At 39.4% G+C, this 21,722-nt stretch overlaps 1 long non-coding RNA gene across 2 annotated transcripts in view; it reads left to right on the top strand.

The window, feature by feature from the left end:
• LOC137340308 (uncharacterized) overlaps positions 1–21,722 on the top strand; it is a 39,499-nt gene that overhangs the window by 11,295 nt on the left and 6,482 nt on the right. For both annotated transcript variants that reach the window (XR_010966769.1, XR_010966768.1), the window contains exons 2-3: positions 18,171–18,245; positions 20,433–20,502. This is a non-coding gene — a long non-coding RNA (uncharacterized lncRNA). The remainder of the gene's footprint in view (positions 1–18,170; positions 18,246–20,432; positions 20,503–21,722) is intronic.

Here is a 21,722-nt window from a genome sequence, read left to right as displayed (position 1 = left end):
ATTAAATTATTGAGTCCAACCTCATATCTTTCTCGGCCTTACAAGTTGCTTCTTCCACAATTCAATCACCAGTAATCACCTACAGACAGGCTGGATCCCCGACTCAACAAGATAGAAAGATATTAGTAACCATCTACCCAGCAGTTTATCTTACCACTCCTGATGGTGGCAGTATGGAGTGTTAAGCTACAGTAGAACACTTCTCACTGAATATTTTCTTATAGTTTTCACTATATGCCCAACAGTGGGAAAATGCAGCAAAGAAAGGGTGCGAATAATGAAATTGTTGTGATATTTTCTAATATAAAAGCTACATCTGTTGACACTGGCAGTTCTAATTTATCCAAATGTTATGTGCACAACAACATACACTAGAAATTATTAGTTTGGTGATATCTAGTCACCTCTTTGTGGAAGATCAGCATGTCTTGTCTGTTCTTTTCCACTTATCTGCAATGTTCCGAATTTTACATTGCTTAAACCGTTGATGGGCTATGAACTCATAGACCTAGAAATTGGTTGCAGATAATGATCCTTGTGCCTGAGCGGGTGGGCCTAAGGCGCACCCGATATTGGGCCTCGGACCTCATATATAAATGCGAGCTGCGGACACCCGATGGGAATCCCCAGGCAGTTTGCCAGTGTCCTCCAGTGTTGACTCCACTGGAGTATTTGGGGTCAGGAGGAAGGCATCTAAGTTGCATAGGACATCTGCCCACCTATCCCAAGATGTCAGGGAATTCCCCAGTTAGTGGAGTATCTGCCCCTCCCCACTCCCAAAATCAAAGAGGCCCTCCTTCTAAGGAGGCCGCAATTACAAAGAAGAACTAAATTTACTTACTTCTTCAGGGGTCCACACACTCTTCACTTCTCTAGCGTCAGACTTTTTCTTGCCCCTCCCCCCTTTCTTACAGTTGCATTCTACGTCTACAAAGTAACCTTCTCCTGCACCGCGCTGCACAGTTCCTCAATTACATCTTTTGCTAAACTCCTGCTGCATTGTGATCAGTTACAAATAAATACTTAGCACCATGTTCGAATCAAGTGCAATGCATATATTTAATTGTGCAATATATGAATGTTCTTAACATAATATGTTATGGTGCTTTCTCTTTGTGCTTTGTTTTTGACCGATGATACCTAACCCACTACTCCTCCTAATTGATTGATTTGTGGAACGAAGAAGGTGTTGACATGAGTGCAATGACAGCCTGCTGAAATTCTGGTGGCTTGGACATCCTTGTAAGTGTGCATTGCGACATTCCTGGAGTTGTTGTGACTGGGTGGTCCTGCTCACTCTTTAGCCCCGATTTTAACTCAGAGCGAGAATTGGATGGGTGGGGGCCAAGACTGACGGCAACCCCCCCCCCCCCCCCCGACCTCAACAGTGTGAGGTCCGAGTGATTTTAAATCCCGGGCCTCATCTGCATGTCCCGGGTCAGTTGCCTGCCCGAAACTGGCGGGAAGCAGAAGCTGGCTGATGAGCAGGAGTGGAATGTTGGGTGGCAGGAGGCTGCCAGCGGGCACCAAACGAATGGTCTCCAGAACTCGGGCAAGTTGTGGAGGGCCTCAAGCAGGGAGGCAGGAGGCTTGTGGGGAATCCAGGGCAGCAGGTCAAAAGTGCAGCTGGAGCACCTACCTGTGCAGCAGCACCGCGTTATTTTGTCATTGTTTTGGATGAGCTGCTGAAGGTGTCGAAGGACTCTGTCGGGCCAAGGTAGGAGGGAGGACTGCTCCCTTTCCAGATCGATCTCAGGAGGTAATGCTGAGGTAGCACAGTAGGGTTGCAACCCCTCCAAGATTACCCTGCAGTCTCAGAGAATTAAAGATTAATCTCCTGGACACTGCTGCGAGCAACCCGGGAGTAAAAAAGGTGTGTTTCTTTTCATTGTCTTTAAAAACTTTTGTTTATTAGTTATAAAGATATTGGACATGTGAAAAAAGGTTATTTGACTGGGCGGGGCAGTTGGAGATAGGAGATCATGTGATGAAACCTCCAGCCAATCAGAGTTGGCACACCTAGAGCTAAGACAAAGAAGGATTGCTACCTTTGGTTTGGAGGCAACTCTCGTCAGAAGGCAACTGTTAGAGCTACATGGGTTGAGGTAGCAGAGCAGGTTAACATGGTCGCACAGATCAGGAGGTACAGTCGTGTTGTGGTTTTGTTTCTGGACAAGAAATCCAGAGGCCTGGACTAATAGGAACATGAATTCAAGTCCCACCATGGCAGTTTGGGAATTTGAATTCAGTTTAAAAATATCTGGAAATAAAAAGCTGACATCAGTAAAGCTGACCATGAACAGAAAAAACACTGTACATCTCAGCATGAAATGGCTGTTTCTCTTGCTTTTCAAAAACACTTCTGACATTTTTAAGTGTGACATCTGGAGTGTGACAGATGTGTGTGTAGATGCAAGACTTTTTTTATATGTATAATATATATAGACATCATCAAAGCATATGGAATTAAATATATACTGGCCACAAGGAACAATAGCATTCACCTAAAATCTCAAGGAAATGGGAAGAAAATAGGCAAAGCTCCAGTTCTTGGTTTTAGGAGCTCCATAAGTACACAAGATGTACCTGAGGAGAAGAGCACAACAAATATTCAGATTTATGTGTCAAAAACAAAGTATTTGTAATAAAGTTAGGGATGCCATCAGCATTTTCATGTGCCTGAATAAACAGCCTGCTTTTACAGCAGTTCTTTCAAGCATCAATAGTAAATATACATTTTTTTTTGCTGGACATTTGAACAATGCTCATTGTGTTGTACCAGTGAATAAAAATCAGAAAAATTCTGCACTTGGCAACTACAACTCCAGTCAATGAAAGCTAATTGTCAGTCATTTTGATGGCCTTTTACTGATGGATTCCAACTACTGAACAACATGGCTGTTAACTAAAAGAACATCCTGTCCTTGTAAGGGTTTTAAAATTAAAATATGATGTATTAAAAAACGGATTTCTTAGGAAATGCAATGGGTTATTATACTATCTATTCAAATCTTGGATTTGGGTTTGCATTCTTCCCAGAAAGATAAAACAAAACCTTCCTTTCTGTGAGATTTATTAATACTCCTAAATGGAATGAGTTTGGGCAGCTTCAAATTAGTTCTCAGAACAGTCAAATCCACCACATAAAACTGTCTTTAATTTGGCATTAATTGGGCAATTCACTCATGCAGCCAGATAAGTGGGAAATGGAAATGTCAGGCTAGTTTGGGGCAGCTGTGGATACTCTTATGTTCATGAGGTTACATTGAACCTTTTGGGTGGCACATGAGATCTCGATGTTTCATCTAAACGGTGCTGTAAATTACATGGAAGTGCTTGATGTTGACAATGATTACAACAAAGTAATGTGTTCAATTCCTCCAAGAATGTCAATCCTCACCTTGATGACAATTCCTACATTACAACAGTGAAGACACTTCAAAAGTACTTCATTGGCTATAAAGTGCTTTGGGACGTCCTGAGATTGTGAAAGGCGCTATAGAAATGCAAGTCTTCCTTTCATGAGAATAAAAAGTAATTTCTACAGCCTGTAGGTATGATTCCATTTGAGAACTGAAAGACTATCTTAAAGCTGGAAAAAAATGTATAAAACTGCAGTTCCTTCAAGCATCAATAGTAAAATGGTTTACAGCATATGAATATATTACCGTCCTCTGCAGTAGGCAGTCTCTGCCTGTACTGTAATAAAAATAATTAATGATGCAATAATATTAGACAGAACCAAGCAGAGAATATTTTGTACACATTCTTATCTTTATGATATACTGTCAAACAGTTCAACAGACCTCATTTTTTATTAAAGTAAAAACCTGCCCTTTCAGTTAATCGACCGCTATCTGTCATTGCTGACATTTAATCGAGCAGAGGCTGCAGAAAAAGGAAAAAGGTTATGCAGACAGATACATTTTTAAAGCAATGTTTTTTTCCATGATAAAACTAGCAAAGTGTAACATTTTGAGTGTGTTTAAGTAGGTATTGTGATGTGGTACATCAACAATAACCATCCAAGTACACTCCTTGCATGCATTGACATTACTATGTACACAGTCCGGAATGCACAAAGCGCACACATATGCATTGTTTGCATTTAATTGCCAGCTGAACCAGATGATCACAGAGACAAGCAATACCTTTATCTCTAGAACACCCATGTTTTTCTATAAAATTCACTATTTAGCTTATACTGATACTGCTGTAGCAATAGTAGTAGTATGAAGGTAGGCATGTCAGTAAATGAAATTGGTAAGTAAATCCTCAGCTGTAAAAAAAAAACAAAAACAGAAGATTTATACTCCTGGAATTGTTTCATACACATTTATTGAGTAACATCCTTCCTGCTTCTGAAAACGTCTTAATTCAGCTCAGGTATATGAGTACAAATAAAATCCCCTCTAAGATAATGGGAAATTTTGCCACTTCTGCAGTTTAATTCTCAACTTCTGGTGTAAGGTAAAGGGGTACAGATGTAATGGCCAACCTCCTCAGCAATGCAGCACTTCTCAGAGAGGTGCATAAGGGTAGCCGAAACGCTGTGTGTAACTTATGGGTTTATGGCAGTTCATTATCACCCCTTTTGTGAGTCTTCATTTATAATAAGGATTGGTGTCAGACCCAGCAATGAAACTAATTCGTTGTTATCCAGGACTGCTTTCTTTTCTCAATAGTGTTTAGCTTAATTCATATGGTCACCTCTGAGTATTGTGGGTTTAAACCCCACGCCAGGACTTGAATGCATAATTTAGTCTGCCACGGTAATGCAGCACTGAGGGAGTACTGCACTGTTGGAGGTGCCATCCTTCTGATAAGATGTCTGCCTGTTCAGTTAGAATAGAATCATAGAATCATAGAAGTTTACAACATGGAAACAGGCCCTTCGGTCCAACATGTCCATGTCGCCCAGTTTATACCACTAAGCTAGTCCCAATTGCCTGCACTTGGCCCATATCCCTCTATACCCATCTTACCCATGTAACTGTCCAAATGCTTTTTAAAAGACAAAATTGTACCCGCCTCTACTACTGCCTCTGGCAGCTCGTTCCAGACACTCACCACCCTTTGAGTGAAAAAATTGCCCCTCTGGACCCTTTTGTACCTCTCCCCTCTCACCTTAAATCTGTGTCCCCTCGTTATAGACTCCCCTACCTTTGGGAAAAGATTTTGACTATCTACCTTATCTATGCCCCTCATTATTTTATAGACTTCTATAAGATCGCCCCAAAACCTCCTACTCTCCAGGGAAAAATGTCTCCGTCTATCCAACCTCTCCCTATAAGTCAAACCATCAAGTCCCGGTACCATCCTAGTAAATCTTTTCTGCACTCTTTCTAGTTTAATAATATCCTTTCTATAATAGGGTGACCAGAACTGTACACAGTATTCCAAGTGTGGCCTTACTAATGTCTTGTACAACTTCAATAAGACATCCCAACTCCTGTATTCAATGTTCTGACCAATGAAACCAAGCATGCTGAATGCCTTCTTCACCACCCTATCCACCTGTGACTCCACTTTCAAGGAGCTATGAACCTGTACTCCTAGATCTCTTTGTTCTATAACTCTCCCCAACACCCTACCATTGACGGAGTAGGTCCTGGCCCGATTCGATCTCCCAAAATGCATCACCTCACATTTATCTAAATTAAACTCCATCTGCCATTCATCGGCCCACTGGCCCAATTTATCAAGATCCCGTTGCAATCCTAGATAACCTTCTTCACTGTCCACAATGCCACCAATCTTGGTGTCATCTGCAAACTTACTAACCATGCCTCCTAAATTCTCATCCAAATCATTAATATAAATAACAAATAACAGTGGACCCAGCACCGATCCCTGAGGCACACCGCTGGTCACAGGCCTCCAGTTTGAAAAACAACCCTCTACAACCACCCTCTGTCTTCTGTCGTCAATCCAATTTTGTATCCAATTGGCTACCTCACCTTGGATCCCGTGAGATTTAACCTTATGTAACAACCTACCATGCGGTACCTTGTCAAAGGTTTTGCTAAAGTCCATGTAGACCACGTCTACTGCACAGACCTCATCTATCTTCTTGGTTACTCCTTCAAAAAACTCAATCAAATTTGTGAGACATGATTTTCCTCTCACAAAACCATGCTGACTGTTCCTAATCAGTCCCTGCCTCTCCAAATGCCTGTAGATCCTGTCTCTCAGAATACCCTCTAACAACTTATCCACTACAGATGTCAGGCTCACCGGTCTGTAGTTCCCAGGCTTTTCCCTGCCACCCTTCTTAAACAAAGGCACAACATTTGCTACCCTCCAATCTTCAGGCACCTCACCTGTAGCTGTCAATGATTCAAATATCTCTGCTAGGGGACCCGCAATTTCCTCCCTAACCTCCCATAATGTCCTGGGATACATTTCATCAGGTCCCGGAGATTTATCTACCTTGATGCGTGTTAAGACTTCCAGCACCTCCCTCTCTGTAATATGTACACTCCTCAAGACATCACTATTTATTTCCCCAAGTTCCCTAACATCCATGCCTTTCTCAACCGTAAATACCGATGTGAAATATTCATTTAGGATCTCACCCATCTCTTGTGGTTCCGCACATAGATGATCCTTAAGAGGCCCTACTCTCTCCCTAGTTACTCTTTTGCCCTTTATGTATTTGTATGGTTCCACAGCATTGTAAAGATCCACAGCATTGTTAAATGAAAAGCAGAGCCGTGGCCAATATTCCTCCCTCAATCAAAACTACTAACAAAAAAAGATTAATTGGTCATTCATTGCATTGCTGAAGCTGGCACCGAATGGCTTTCATGTTAGCCTGCTTAACAATAGTCCTCTTGCACATCAAAAAATAAGTAACTAACTGTGTGAAGTGTTTTGATGAGGTGCTATATAAATGCAAGTATTTTAATTTTTTTAAATTTAATGTCTATGTCTCACCAGCCTGAATCCTTCCATTTTTTGTATGTGTTTTCAAGTACAGCTATCCATTATGGAAAAAAATGTTCCATGTATTAATAGAATCATAGAATGACACCGTACAGAAGGAGGCCATTCAGCCCATCGTGCCTGTGTATTTGTGTATGTACACCCCCAGATGTCTCTGTTCCTGACCCTCCTTAAAATTGTACCATTTCGTTTATATTAAATACTATTCAAAAAAGTTGTTATAGTAATACCTATAAGCCCTAAACAGTCAGTGTCTACAAATCAGACAATATAACTCATGTAGCACAGGGTGTGCAACTACAGCTCATTGTAAGAACACAAAATGCTGCACCACACCATGGCAATTACCGATAGTGACAGCTTGATTTATTTATAATAGTTTGTGAGTTTTTGAACTTGGGATCTTCCTGGTCTATATGGTTCGGGAACACAACAGGCAATGCATTTGCCCACTGAGCTATCAGAAAGCCAATATATTTTTCTAATTCTATTTTATAACATTCATCTTTAAAATTCTAAAGAATGAACCGTTTAAACTGTTCTATGAAAGAAAAATCCTTTTTGTGCTCGATACAATAAGCTGTTTGCGTGAAACTTTACTGCTGTAACGATCTATCCAGCATTGGATCGAATCAACATAGCAACAGTAAGTAGTCAAAAAATGCTTTCACAAGTATAACAAAATGATATAGCTGCTCAGTTCAGCAGATCAATGTCTTCATGATGTCACTGATTGATTTCAGTCCCTCATTAATGAGTGCCTTTGTGAAAAGGGACTGTTTGATTGTTGCTCAGACAATATTGCGTTCTTTGCCTGGCTCTGTGAGTGTTCCTGAAATGAATGTGACATAAACCTTTGGCTTGTGTATTGAAAATTTTGCATTAGTCAGCATATTTGGTCTCATCAGGAATATGGTAAATTGTAGTAACAATTTCCAAAACTACAAAATAAATGGGTGTCTTTTCAAGCTTACTTATCCCCCTTAAGATTCAGAAATTGTACCTCTGAGATGCTGTACTTGTTAACAAAAGTCATGTTTGTTAATCCCTTTTCATTTTAAGTTATGTACATAATTGTGTCTTATAACATGTTGGATTTTAAAATGTCAGTGTCCACAAGGACAGAGCAATTGCCTTGAAACCTGCATCTGAAAAGAGAAGGCATTTGAAGATTTCAGATTGAGACTTTTTGTCAGATGAAGATGTTCTGGCGAAGGGTCTGTTGTAAAAAGGTAACCTATTTTTTCTCTTTTCAAATGCTGGAAAAACTTTTGTGCATTTGCATTTTTAAAAAATCTTTTTTTATGCATGGTATGGGTGATTATGACATTAACTACTTGATATGAATGTGTGCTGAGATATAATAATTTAGTTTATTGAAGATCCAGTGCATTTTTACATGTAATTAGTCAAAGTTAGGACAATGCTCTTGTACGATATATATATTGTCTTTATGTTGCTATCAATGGCAGTTTTGTAGTCAACAGCACGACTGATTTAAGATTCTCTATAACAGATGGGTCAGTCACTCATTTGTTGTGTTGTGAAACAGTGGAAAACTAGTGTAGTTCCAACTAATGCCCAAAGAATCTGTTTACCCTGCATTAGTCCAGGCTCCCTTGAGCTAAGGGCTGGGGTTTAGGAGGCAAAGCCTGGCAAGGTCCCGAGGATATATAAATGTCACAGAAATCCATTTCAGCAAAAGAGTCAGTGACACTGCTGCGACAGCACAGCCATATTCAGCTAGTGTTGTAATACAAACTACTGACAACAGGACACATGGGACCTCCATGCTTTCAGGTTTCTGTTCACACAGTACAGAATTCTCAACAAGAGATTTTAATTCGCTTTGTGACCTGACAGTATAAACTTCAAATTTGCAAACGGGCAATTTCACAATTTGCTTGCATGTGGCAAAGAAAGAAAGTCGAGGCATTTTCCACACTGCCTGGCAGTTCTGAATTAGCAGTAATGAATTTCTGTCCACATTATTCAAAATATTTGAATTATTAATTGGTTGCACCTCACATTGAGTCTGATACCGCATGTGTGGTCTGGGAACTGCCGAGATACTTTTCACATTTTCACACTCATGAAGTCACACAGATTCAGCAGTGGGGAGTCGAACTTCTTTGCCATCCATTCCTCAGTCCCCACAGCCAAAACTCACTTACTGATTCCACTCCCCCGCCCATCTACAAACTCTAAATAGAATCATAGAAAGGTTACAGCACGGAAGGAGGCCATTCGGCCCATCGAGTCCGCGCCGGCTCTATGCAACAGCAGTCCAGCTAGTCCCACTCCCTCGTGCTTTCCACGTAGCCCCACAAATTTTTTTCTTTCAAGTACTTATCCAATGCCCTTCTGAAGGCCATGATTGAATCTGCCTCCACCACCCCCTTGGGCAGTGCATTCCAGATCCTAACCACTCGCTGTGTAAAAAAAAGTTTTTCCTCATGCCACCTTTGGTTCTTTTGCCAATCACCTTAAATCTACATCCTCTGGTCCTTGACCCTTCCACCAACGGGAACGGTTTCTCTCTATTTACTCTGTCTATACCCTTCAAGATTTTGAATACCTCTATCAAATCACCTTGCAGCCATCTCTGTTTCAAGGAGAACAACCCCAGCTTCTCCAGTCTATCCATGTAACTAAAGCCCCTCATCCCTGGAATCATTCTAGTAAATCTCTTCTGCACCCTTTCTAAGGCCTTCATATCTTTCCTGAAGTGCGGAGCCCAGAACTGGACACAATACTCCAGTTGTGGCTGAACCAGTGTTTTATAAAGGTTCATCATGACTTCCATACTTTTGTACTCCATGCCTCTATTTATGAAGCCCAGGATCCTGAAAATGCAACCTGTGCCAACACTGAGTTTGATTTTAGTTCAGGGCCTCAATATAAATACAACAAAAAAAATGCACCTTCACATTTGCTGTCAGCTACTGCATAGAAATAAAACTTCTGGGGGGAAAAGCTCGATAAGGCCTATTATCGGGTGCGGGAGCGTGATCCGCTATTACCCCCCGTGCTTGATGGCCCCTAGGCAGGCAGCACATTTCGAGCTGCCTGCTACTTACTGTAACTTTCCGAACCGTAAGGCAGTACCTGTCAAACCACTCTCAAATGTACTGTAGCAACTCTCAGTAAGTATAGGGAGCTTCAAAAAACACTTCCAATTCCACCAGCAGCCAGAAGCAATAATCCAGCAATTAACTGGTAACAGCTGCATGGTCCCTTTAAATAGCGCTGGTGGGGGGAGGAGGGGTCCTCCAAGCCATCTAAGACATGTTCAGGTGTGCGTGGTTAAGACTGTGCATTGAGTTGAGCGTTAAGTCCCAAAAAGGTGTCTATCACTTTAAATCAGCATTGCACACTGTACGCATTTTCTCCCTACTTTACATGCTGCCAGCGTTCGGTATTTGCACATGCGCTAATACCTCTACCAAGATGGCGTCCAGTGCACGTCACGCTGGAAACATGCTTGCACAACCAAGACGCCATCTTGGCACTTCGGGAGGCCGCGTAACGCCGAAATAATGGTCACTACACGGCCCAATTTCTAGCCCCTGGCCTCTGCTTCACACATCATAAGCGCAGTAGTGCTGCCACAAAGCATTGACTGTAGTAGATTTAAGACACTACCATTGCACTTAAGGCATTTAGTATAGAATTGAACCAGTAAGTTTGGGTTTCTATTTCTGTACCGGGGCTAACAACTAATGTGAAGTTGTATTTTTTTTATTTTAGTCACCTAGCTAAACTATATGACTCATTTCTGACATGTCTCCTAACTGTGACTCATTTCTGAAACACACTTACATAACATTACAGCAGCATCAAAACATCCACTGTTCTCTCAATAGTTCTCTTAAAAATGTAATTTAAAAAAAAATGAATTTCATCAAAAATATTTGAAGCAATGCAGTGAAACCAAAATCCCACGGCTTTTCTGGTACACTCCGGTTGTGGAAAGTTCCAGCTTGGCCTTGTTGGGGATGATGCTGCCACCTGCCCCAAACGAGCCCATTGATGCTGGAGGGAGTGGGAGTGGGAGTGGGAGTGGGGCTGGGGCTGGGGCAGAGACTCCAAGCCCCACGCAGGGATTCTCTGGTCTCCAGCCTGCAAAACACCACTTAGGGAATTAGTGGTTGGTATGCTCAGATGAATGAAAAGTATAGGCCTCAGGAATGGCAATTGTGAGGCCCACCTTGTGGGGTCCAGGTCTGTGATTTGCAGGCTGGTCCTCCGAAGATTAATTTAAAAAGTAGGATTATTTCAGCCTCTCTTATAAAGAGGGTTGATGGGCATGGTGAGATTTGTTGGTGCCAGGATGCACACCCCCTGTTGCATTTTTGACCTCTGTGTCAACAGCATAAGAACAGTCGAGTGTGCAATTCACCGCGTTTTCACTCGAATATTCTCCCATCTGAAAACACCGACTGCCCTCCAGTACTCAGCTGAGCAATCATTCTTCAAATATACGTCTAGGAAGTGAGTGTTGACAGGCTGATTTACTATAGTGGGCATCTCAGCTGAGCCTAATCCTGTGCCCACGTGACGTCCTCATGTGCAGTTCCTAGCAGGGGAATCACTCGATGGAGAACAGGAGCAGGAACTCTGGATGATATTTTACCTTCCTAGTCCGGAAGCAATGGGACCAATTGTTGCACGTCTGCTGTCCCAGGTAAAATCAACTAACTTGAATTATACTAGACAAATGGCTGCTTGGCGAGTAGGAAGGTTCCAGGGATAAAACCTAGAACTTTCCTGATATGCATGGCTCAATAGCACATTAGCCAGTGCAATTACCCATTTTATATGTTTGTGACAGGCTGGCAGATATCCTTCTCCCAGTTTATAGCTAGTTGCTAAGGGGTATTTAAGAGTGACCGGGGGTAGTTCAATCTCCAAATTTCCTCCCTCTCTGTAAAGATATTCCGGATTTTGTTCATCACTCCCATTGCTGAAATCAGGAACTTGCCACATTGGACATCGAAATTTCCTTGGTCTTTATTTGTTATGTCGTCCCACTTGTAGAAATATTTCTACATCACAGTTAATCATTTACTGTCCTTTAATCCAGCTGAAATCTGTAATTTAAAACAGGGACTGTGATTTGAACTGGTGAAAATGGTTCACAATAAATTTAAAATACTGTCAATAAATGAAATATAAATGTATGTCTTTCTTCTTCCTTTCTTTCTGTCATGCTTGTGCCTGTTTTATGTGCTACAAAATGTATTTTTAAAAAAAATTACTGGTTGAAGGGGGATTCACTTCTGGTATAATGCTTTGCAAGTCAATTTAACCAGGTTAATAAAGTATGATTACATGATTGGTTGTAATGAAGTCATAGCTCCATGAATTGGTTCTGATCCTAATTTATTTTTATTTCAAAAAAAGCTAATAATGCAAAATAAGTCATCATGAAAATCAGATTGCTAAAGATTGTGTTACAGCAGATGTGACATCTGCTACAGTGTAAACGTCCCCCAGTGGCCAACATTACAGTGTTACAGTGGGGTTTCTGCAGTAGGTTGTGCCTGGAATAGTTGAGAACCCGGTCTGCTTATAGACCAACTAATGAACTGCTTTTTCCCCTTTGATGCCAAGGCAAAAGTTGAACTAAACCAGGGAACTAATTTATTTATTTATACCCTTTCCATTTAAGGCTTGGTTTGGTGCTTGAATCTGGTCCCCTGGCTGTGGTCCCCGGAGGAAAACAGGTGGCTATAATCTTGGCTTTGTGCAGTGTGTATAAATTGTAATGTGGCAATAATGTGTTTTGCTCTGTTTGCTCAGAGGAGGCAATGTAGTGTTTTGTACCTGTCTGTGAGGCAATATTGCAACAGATGTAGCCACATGCAGCAATTTACAAAGAGATTCAGTCATACATATGTAGCCAAGTGCAAGAGGGTCTGCCAATGGTACAATGAAAGGATGTATCAGAGATCAACAAACTGCTAAAATGGATGTATTTGCATGTAAGATATTGAAATACATTGATGAAAATGCAGGCCGGTCAGAGCTGAGAACCTACTGTCGAGATGATGAGTCCAGCTCTGGGTAACTGAGTGGTTGATAACACAATTCCATTTAGTGGTTCAAAGCATGTGAAACGCCTGCTTTCTTTGTCACTTGAATAAAATCTTTTTTTTATATGTCCAACTGTGTCCAGCAATCTGTACAACCTTGATAACAAAAAGGGTCAGGCAAGGTTTGCCCTAGACAGGAGACACGGAAACAGAATAGACCAAACCCTGTTATAGTCTTAAATCAACAAAATCATTTTCAGTGTGCTTTCTATTATATTTGCATTGTTTTCCATCAAGCACTGGATAGAATTGGAGCTGGCAGATCCAGTAGAATTCATAAGACCCTGTAGAAAGTGGATCTTCATTGCTGCTGGAGCAAGGAACGTCAGGTAGTTTACATTTCTAGTTTTGGTCAATAGCAAGAGAACCATGCATTTGTTGTTGGCTACAGTTTTTAAATGTAAAACTGCCTTAAGCCAAGTATGTGGCAATATCTGGGCAACCAAAATTTCTCTGCTTAATTAAATTTGGTACTGTCTTCGCTGGTTAAAGTACACATCAATTCTGAAATGTACTATTTTAGGTTACCATATAAAAGAACTATAAGTTAAGGAACACTAAGCCGCAGTGATTTTCTTTGTATCCTATACAATGTGCAGTGCTGAACGCACATCCATCATTGATGCCACAGATGCAGGTAGTAAACTCCTACAACTGAGCCACCATCTGCAGCACATTCTGGGACACTGTCTTCGGTGTCTGTACATATGTTTATGATGCTCTACATGCATCTTTCTTTTAAATGCAGGAGCCCTGAGATCTTTGTACCAAGGTTCCTTGGATGAGGGTAGATATCTCCTGACCGTCCTGTCAGCAACAACTGCCTCCTTATTTTACACTTCTAGTTCCTCCAGGCCACGCATGCTCTGTTTACCACCTTGTGCATTTGCTTCAGATTCTAATCGCCCCTGGGTGGGCTAGTGCTTGAGAGTGACATGGGCAGCCTGAAGCAGAAAGGCCAGAACTGCCCTTGCTGCTCTTTCTTTGCCTGTTTCGGTGGCATATCTAAGAGGCAACAAAAAGGAGAGAGGTAAACAGGGGTAGATGAGCAACACACAGACTACCTCCCCATTTCCCACCGCTATTCCTGTATATCTGCTCAGGAATGCCAAGGCTTCCAATATGAGGGTGACTTAGGAGATGGTGGTGGAAGGTCCCATCACCTGTGGTTGTTCTTTATTGCCAATTATGGCCATGTTCTCCTTTAAGAAAAAAAGTACATAGTGTGAAAGCTCTCTACTTGTCATCATTTGGAATGCAGCCTGGGTGTCAGTAAGCATTCTTTAATTGAGTGATGACAGGTGCAGAAAAAAAGCAACTTCATGTCATGAGTTTTTTACTGTTTACTTTCATGTTAGGCTGTGAGTGAAGGCACATTTGCAGGCAATGGAAGGGGGCAAATAGGATCTCATGGTATCTCTTAGACATTCCTAGTAAGTTGTAGATGGTATCCAAATACTGAAGGCAAGGTGGCTGCAAATGTGAAGTATCCTTCTTACATTGCATTGTTACAAAGTCTGACCAACTCCTCTTACTTTGACTAGCCTGGTGAGGTCAATTAACTATTTCTGACATTGAATCCTGCTCCCAGTTAAAATAGCCCCAACGTTTTCAGCAGGAGTTGCTAGACAACAACCATAAGCAGGAATCCAGTTAAGACTCGCTTAGTCAGCAAAATCCAGGGATTAGAATCTATGATCTTCCTGCCTTGTCTGGTTGAGTTCAACATTAGTCAGTGCACTTATCACTGTTTAGCTAATCCTGTTTATAATCCCTTGATGTTGCTTGCCTCCTTTTACTGTTCAGTTTCTCTTTGGCAGTTCACATGGTGTATTTCATCTAACACTACTGATAAGAAAGAAAAGTAAGCTCAATTACTAAGAATTACAAAAGATGGAAGATTCTCAACAGCTGAACTTAAATGTCAGTAACTAGTTGATATAACCTGCCAGCCCTATTGAAATTAGAAATGAAGGAAAGCAGGAACATTCTTTGTCTAGTTCAACAATGGAACTGGATCACTGCCATCCAAGTTCCACACTTTGTTTCCTTTGTCTCATAAACCTACCACGCTATGCCTTAAACACATTTTCCAAAAAGATTGCATTTTATAATTGAATAATTTATGGTAGAATCAAAACATTAAAACAACTCAAAATCTTTATTGTAAATCACCAGAAAATGAGTACATCATTGCTGAACTCAGCATTTCCTTTTAATATTTATAAACAGCAAAAAGCGGTATTCTACAGAAAAGGTGCACTTCTATCAAAAGTCTCACTGAAACACATGGTTCATATTTTCTTAACAACTCAGACAATTATCAGTATAAAAGCAGGTATCTGGCTATGAAAGGGCAGAAACAACAGTCTCTTTGAGGTACTTTTGTGCAATGTTTTCTGGGTCAGCCCAAAAGATCAAATAAATTTAGTGTCAGTATGTTTTTCAAATAAATAGAGCAGTTTCACTAATAACTCGTTTTACTGTTTTACGAGAGGAGACACTATTTTTCATAAACAAAAGCCATGTGAATATCAAGTAGATTGGTCCTGCCTTTAGCATCTGATCTGTCAGATTGCTGCATTATTTCCATGTTGATGCAAGCTAAGATATTACAGTCCTTCATTATCCTGACAGGGCACATCTTTCAACAGCGATCTCTGAATTTTAGGTTCCTGGCAAACAATAGAATATACCCACTTCCTTTTTGATAATTCAATTCAGGGATAGCATTTAAAAAAGAATCTGCCCTAGCAGTGTAATTATCAAAATCATAGAGTAGCAGTGAATCACCGAACATGGCACATGCAGAAAACAGTAAATAATGTATTGCAGAAATGGCTTACATGTGGCTTTTTTGTCATCTTCATTTCCAATATTTATGATAATAATTTTCCTAATACAATAATAAGTAATTTCACATCATTTAGCTACATAAGTCTGTTTTGGCCTATATTGTCCTTCATTTTTCTTCATAACATTCGCAAGGAGAATTTGCTAGACTAAAATATTTAAATTATCATGCGACAGTAAATATGCTAATGCATTCTAAGTTGCAAAATTAATTCATCCCTCAAAAGTTGAAATATCCATTACTATCAGTAGGTTTTTCAAAAGACATTCTTGTTTAATTTATCTTGTTGACAGCCTCGCTATATAGCACAGACTGGAGTATAAATGGTTATTTCAAAACTATGACTCCTTAAAACCATTAAAGAAGAAAAGACAATCCTAATTTCAAGGTGCAATTTTAGTAAAGTTCTAATGACTATGAAATTTCATTGTCAATATTAGCTGTAGTGCCCAATGTATATGTATCAGAATTTATATTATTTTGAAAAAGTGTATTTGTATTTGTGAGGTAGAATTTTTTTAACTTAATTTCTTAACCCTCCCAGTTGCATCTTTGATCTGAATTCAGAAAGAGTTCATGTGCAGGGAAGGGAAATCATTCAGTTTTTGGTAGAATCCCTGCCCATTTTCCATCTGGCATGACATTGCATTTGTGGCAAAAATGTGAATTTCCACTGATTTTCCGCTAAGTCTAACTATCAACACTACAGGATGATTTTCCACTTTAGCGCTCCTTGCACATGGCAGGAGTGCATATTGGGAATTTGTTAGTTATGCAATTTTCCAATATGCGTTGATATAGAACATTTCCCTTTATATTTATTTAGGTAGGAAAAGCTTTCTACACAGTATCCAAATCTTCCAGTGCAGCCAATTATTGGGGAGTGGCTGCAACTAACTATTGACTTTCCATTTTGGTACTCCCTTGTGCATATTGGGAAATTGCACACTCCACCCCATAATTTTCCATTCATTCATTTTAATTGCATTACAGTATTGACAAATATTCTTGTCTAAGGAGTTTTGAGACCAATTTTCAGTGGAGGTACCCTCCAGGGGGTTACCTGGAGTGATATTTCAATTATAGTACTACAGAATGATACATCAACAATGGCACTCAACTTGCTTCACTTCTGCTGATAGATAACATTCTGGTACAGAAAGGAGGAGGACTGAAGGAGTCTCAGAAGTATATATGTCAGATCCACCAACAAGGCAATGTGCTGTGACAATTGTATGTCATGATATTACAGATTATTTGCAACGTATTTGATCCCAAATTCTATAGTGTGCACACGTGTATTTATCTTACAGCAGGGCTAAGTTCTCCCCACTTAGTTCTGATTCTGTGATATCAGAAATGAAGAAACAGAACCCTGAACTTTGCCTAATGTATCTCTCACATCTGGTTAGCCCTGTTAATCGTGTGAGATTCGACAGCTCATCTCCTACAGTACACACCTTCATCAGCCACCCTAACTTCCTTATGCTGGGCAGACACCTCCTTCTTTTCTGAGAACGTGAAAGCTTCTTTTTTGTCTGGACCTCACCACCATCATCCAGGTACTTTGAAGTAGAAGGCTCATCTGTGCAGAGATAAGGGCAAGAGATTTACTTAATTGAGATTAGAGTATGTATAACCTGAAGCACTAAATCACAATAAGACTTTTGGCAGAGTTTGGAACATCAAAGGTGACTGTTGAATTATTGCAAATTGAATAATTATTGACCAAGAACATTTACATATGCTTTGAAGGACTTGCAAGTACATTATTTCAATGCGTATTATACTGTCTATAATAGCTGAAGTATTAGAATATGTTTTCCCTCCTGATTTTTCTCCTTGTCTCTCCTCTTTTGAATATAAGCATTTATATTGATTTCTAAAGTTTTTAATTGCTGAATTGTAAAAATGTGTCCAAACTTAAAATAGCATATGATTTAGAAAAAATATTTTGCAGAAACCAACACACCAGCCCCAAAAACCTACTGAGTTAACAATAGAAGATAGCTGAACATTTCAAAACTTTGAATATGAATGTCAACACGTCCTTGGAATCTTGATTCTAGCAAGTTTTATTACTGTTTTTTTGGTTAGTCATCAGCAAGAAATAATATTAGCGCTGTTCATAAAGTCTTCTGTGATAGGCTTTCCAATAATAATATTTGGTAAAGTCTTGCAAATCCCATGTATAATTCACCATGTCCATTTGTGTTCGCTGTGCTTGAAGTAAATATGATAATTTTTGGTCCTCTTGTCTCCTGGAACAGTTTCATTTCAAAATCCTGCAGTTCAAGAAGTTCAAAGTCAATTCCTGAGGCTTGTAGTCCTTGTAGTCTCAACAGGTAATTCTTCCATGATATGCAATTCCTTACAGTTGCACCCAGAACTTGTCTCTAACCAAAGGAGGAAAACAAGGCTTAGAAAGATGATGATGATGAGCCTGATAAGGGAAAATACATCACAGCAAGGGATTCCATCTCCAATCTGTAACATTAGGCTGGCAATCCATGGAACAATGTCCATATCTGTTGAAGGATTCTCCATAAGGCTATTTCTGGACAGCACACAAGCTGGAAAGACTAAGAATAAAATCATAAGAGAACATCACCCACAGTGGACAGATATCAACACACCTAAAACACAAAGGAGGAAGGCATTTGTTTAGTTTATTAGACCATTAAAAGCCACACTACACTAGGTAGTCTGATAACACCCAGATAGACAGTGACAAGGCAAGATCGCATAATATAATCCAACTTCACTGCATATAGTTGCCAGAGTAGGTTATCTGTCTAATTAATCTACTCAACAGACTGATGGGAAAGCATTGATATTTTTCATTGCAGCTCTGGGATGTGATCAGAACTCCCTTGAGTCCTCCCTTGAAACCATTCTGTAGGGCTAGTGGACCCTGCATCAAATTCTTTTGTGGCTGGTGTGCAACCACATTCAAACTAAGACTTTATGGATGATCCTGTGAGTAATGAGTTCCCTTAAAGTTCAGCAGCTGGTCATTTGTAAATTCTATAAATAGTTTTTGAAAAATAATTTGAAAACATTTATTAAAAAATATCCCTTTACTTATTTATTCATTAATTTTGAAGATATTCTTAAACTAAGAACAGAACTTATTTTTTAAGAAAATAAACATTGCAAAGAAGTACTTTAGTTAATATTTTAGATTCATTTGATTTCATTGAGTAATATTAGCTATCTTTATGGATATACTTTTGAACCACAAGAAGTGAATTTTATATTGTAATTTTCACTACCTTAGGAATTCTATTTTTTTTAATCACTTCTTTACCCAGTGTCTTCCTTCCTCTTTTATTCCATTTACCCATTCCTATTTCATATCCATATTGGAACCCAACAATCTGTTCACCATTTTTGCAATTCCTATTGGAATCTCATGTTACATATGATGATGCTCTTTTATCTTTTCAGTTCTACTTTCATTCATACATTCATTAGAAGGTAACTTAATCTTTGCGATCTTTTTTGAAGTGTCCATTCAGACTGTTGTGGTTATACAATACAATGCTAATATTGCTTTTTGCAATACTGGACTAAGCAGAAATGCTGAAAAAATTGCTTCATGATGGATTTATATTTTTATTGGAAAGTCTGTCAATGTATTTAAAGAAAAAGGTAAAATTAACCATAATGCCTTAAATTCATTGCTGATAAAACATGATCCCACTGCGACTTATAGTACTGGCACCATAAGGGTTTTAAAATATTGTAATATGCAGAATTACTTAAATTAATAGGATCTGAAATAATTGGCTGAAATGGTGATTTTAATTCCTTGGTAGTAATCATCTATGATTTAATCTGTGTTAAACCTATATTGGAAGTAGTAAAACTGTTCAAAGTATCCTTAATACCTGGATTTTAATACTCTGCTGCTAGTAGTTCACTCTAAATATTTGCCCCATTGTGTTTTGATAAATCAATTTTTTTGCAATATTTAAAAAATATTGGCTGGAAATTGAGAAATCAATGTTCTGCTTCTTACAAACTAAAATAGTTCTTAAACAATCTATAGTAACTGTGTCGGGGAGCCATGCTAAATATTATAGGAAAGCAGTTATGGAGAAGGTGTATTATAATTTCTCAATTAATGAAGGAGTTACAATGGAGATCAAGCTCCATCCATATATATATATGAGAGAGTCATGGTGAGTGGCTCCTGTGCTTTAGTTCTTACAAGGCTCATGAGCTTGTTATATATTTATTTAGCTGTACAGTACTGTGTTCACAAATGGTTATCCTGTGTTACCAATTCTATGACATTAATCAATCAGAACTCCTAATGTAAACTAAATCACCAAAGGTATCTCACACAGTGATTTGTTGCAATAAATAAACCTCTGTTGGAAATAATTGAGGGCTGCTTTAAAAAAATTGCCCTGTAACAAGAATGGGTCTGCACCTAATGTAGCTTTATAACAATACTAAATGATCACCTATATTTTCTTTATACTATACTTAAGTTTAAAATGATATATGTGTCAATTTTCTAGGAACCAACGCATTCGGAATTAAGCCAGTGGATTTAAAGGGGTGAAATTCCTCTTTTAACAAGAAACAAGGGTAAGCTTGCTTTTCTCAAAATAATTAATAATCTGCTTACAAAATCACCTTCTCAGAAATCATACATTTCAAAGCTGTGCATCCTGCAATTTTGCTATGTTCATTAATTAAGGATACAAACTGGTATCCTCCTGTTCAAAGTCTTGCTTATAGCCTACGCCTCACAAAGATGGTGCAAAATACCTGGATGGGGATGTTCACTTTAAAAGTAGGGTTGTCACGAGGTGGCCTGGTAGCTACAAAGCTTGTATTTTGGACTTTCAATTAGGACAGCTGAGTCTGAATGCCAGGCTTAACTGACACTCACACTTGGGCTTTCCCTAAAGACTGAAAATGCCAGTTCCTGAAGGGTGCCTAGTAATGATGGATGCCTGTTGTATACAGGTGGCACAGCTACTATACATCATAACGTGATATTACTCCTGCATTGTATTTTGGCATTGTATTTGCTTTTTGTTTCACTTAAGGAAGGATTGGGTTACTTTAATTAAATCAGACTGAACTTCATGCCCCGCGTGCCTAACATTCTGAAAATTGCTTAATATCCTCCCTGCATATCTCCTCCTTACTTTCTGTCAGATTTTCCTGTTTGTACTGATATGAAATGACATGATCTTATGGGATGCCATCAGTCATGCCTACCACACATTTTGAATTTTGTCATGTGATTCATATCCTCAAATAATGACAGAAGCAATAGAAAATGACAAGAGTCACAGGGCAAGGGAGGAATAGGAACCAATTATTCTGTAATCAACCAGTAAAATAATAATGAATGAGAATGTATATCTTTAACATACAAGAATACATTTAGGTACTAAAAAAGCTGAGTGAAGTAAATCTTTACTCACCAAAAAACAAAATAAAGGGACATTATGTTAATCATACTGTGATTAAGTTAAAAATTTTTATTTTGCTACAAAGATTGCTAACTGATAACATAATGGGGGTAATTTTGCCGGTCCCGTACTGCTGGTATGGAGCCTTGTCTGCTGGCAGCGGTGTCGGAAATTTGGGTATGCGCTGTCCATGGTCAGAAGTTCCCAATATGCATTGTTGGTAAACGAGGCTCTCGCCAGCAGCACAGACTGGTAAATCTCCTAATATTTGAAGAGGGAGTCTTAAACTTCCCTGATGTTAATTGTGCAAATGCATCTCGTGTTGTGGGTATTGATCCATACAAGCCAGGAAGGTCCTAGGCTCAACCCTTGGACTGTGCT

The sequence above is a fragment of the Heptranchias perlo genome, chromosome 21, assembly GCF_035084215.1.
Source record: "Heptranchias perlo isolate sHepPer1 chromosome 21, sHepPer1.hap1, whole genome shotgun sequence".
In the NCBI taxonomy this organism is placed as follows: domain Eukaryota; kingdom Metazoa; phylum Chordata; class Chondrichthyes; order Hexanchiformes; family Hexanchidae; genus Heptranchias; species Heptranchias perlo.
The sequence above is the reverse complement of the archived record's forward strand: the minus strand, read 5'-3'. Positions and strand labels throughout refer to the sequence as shown.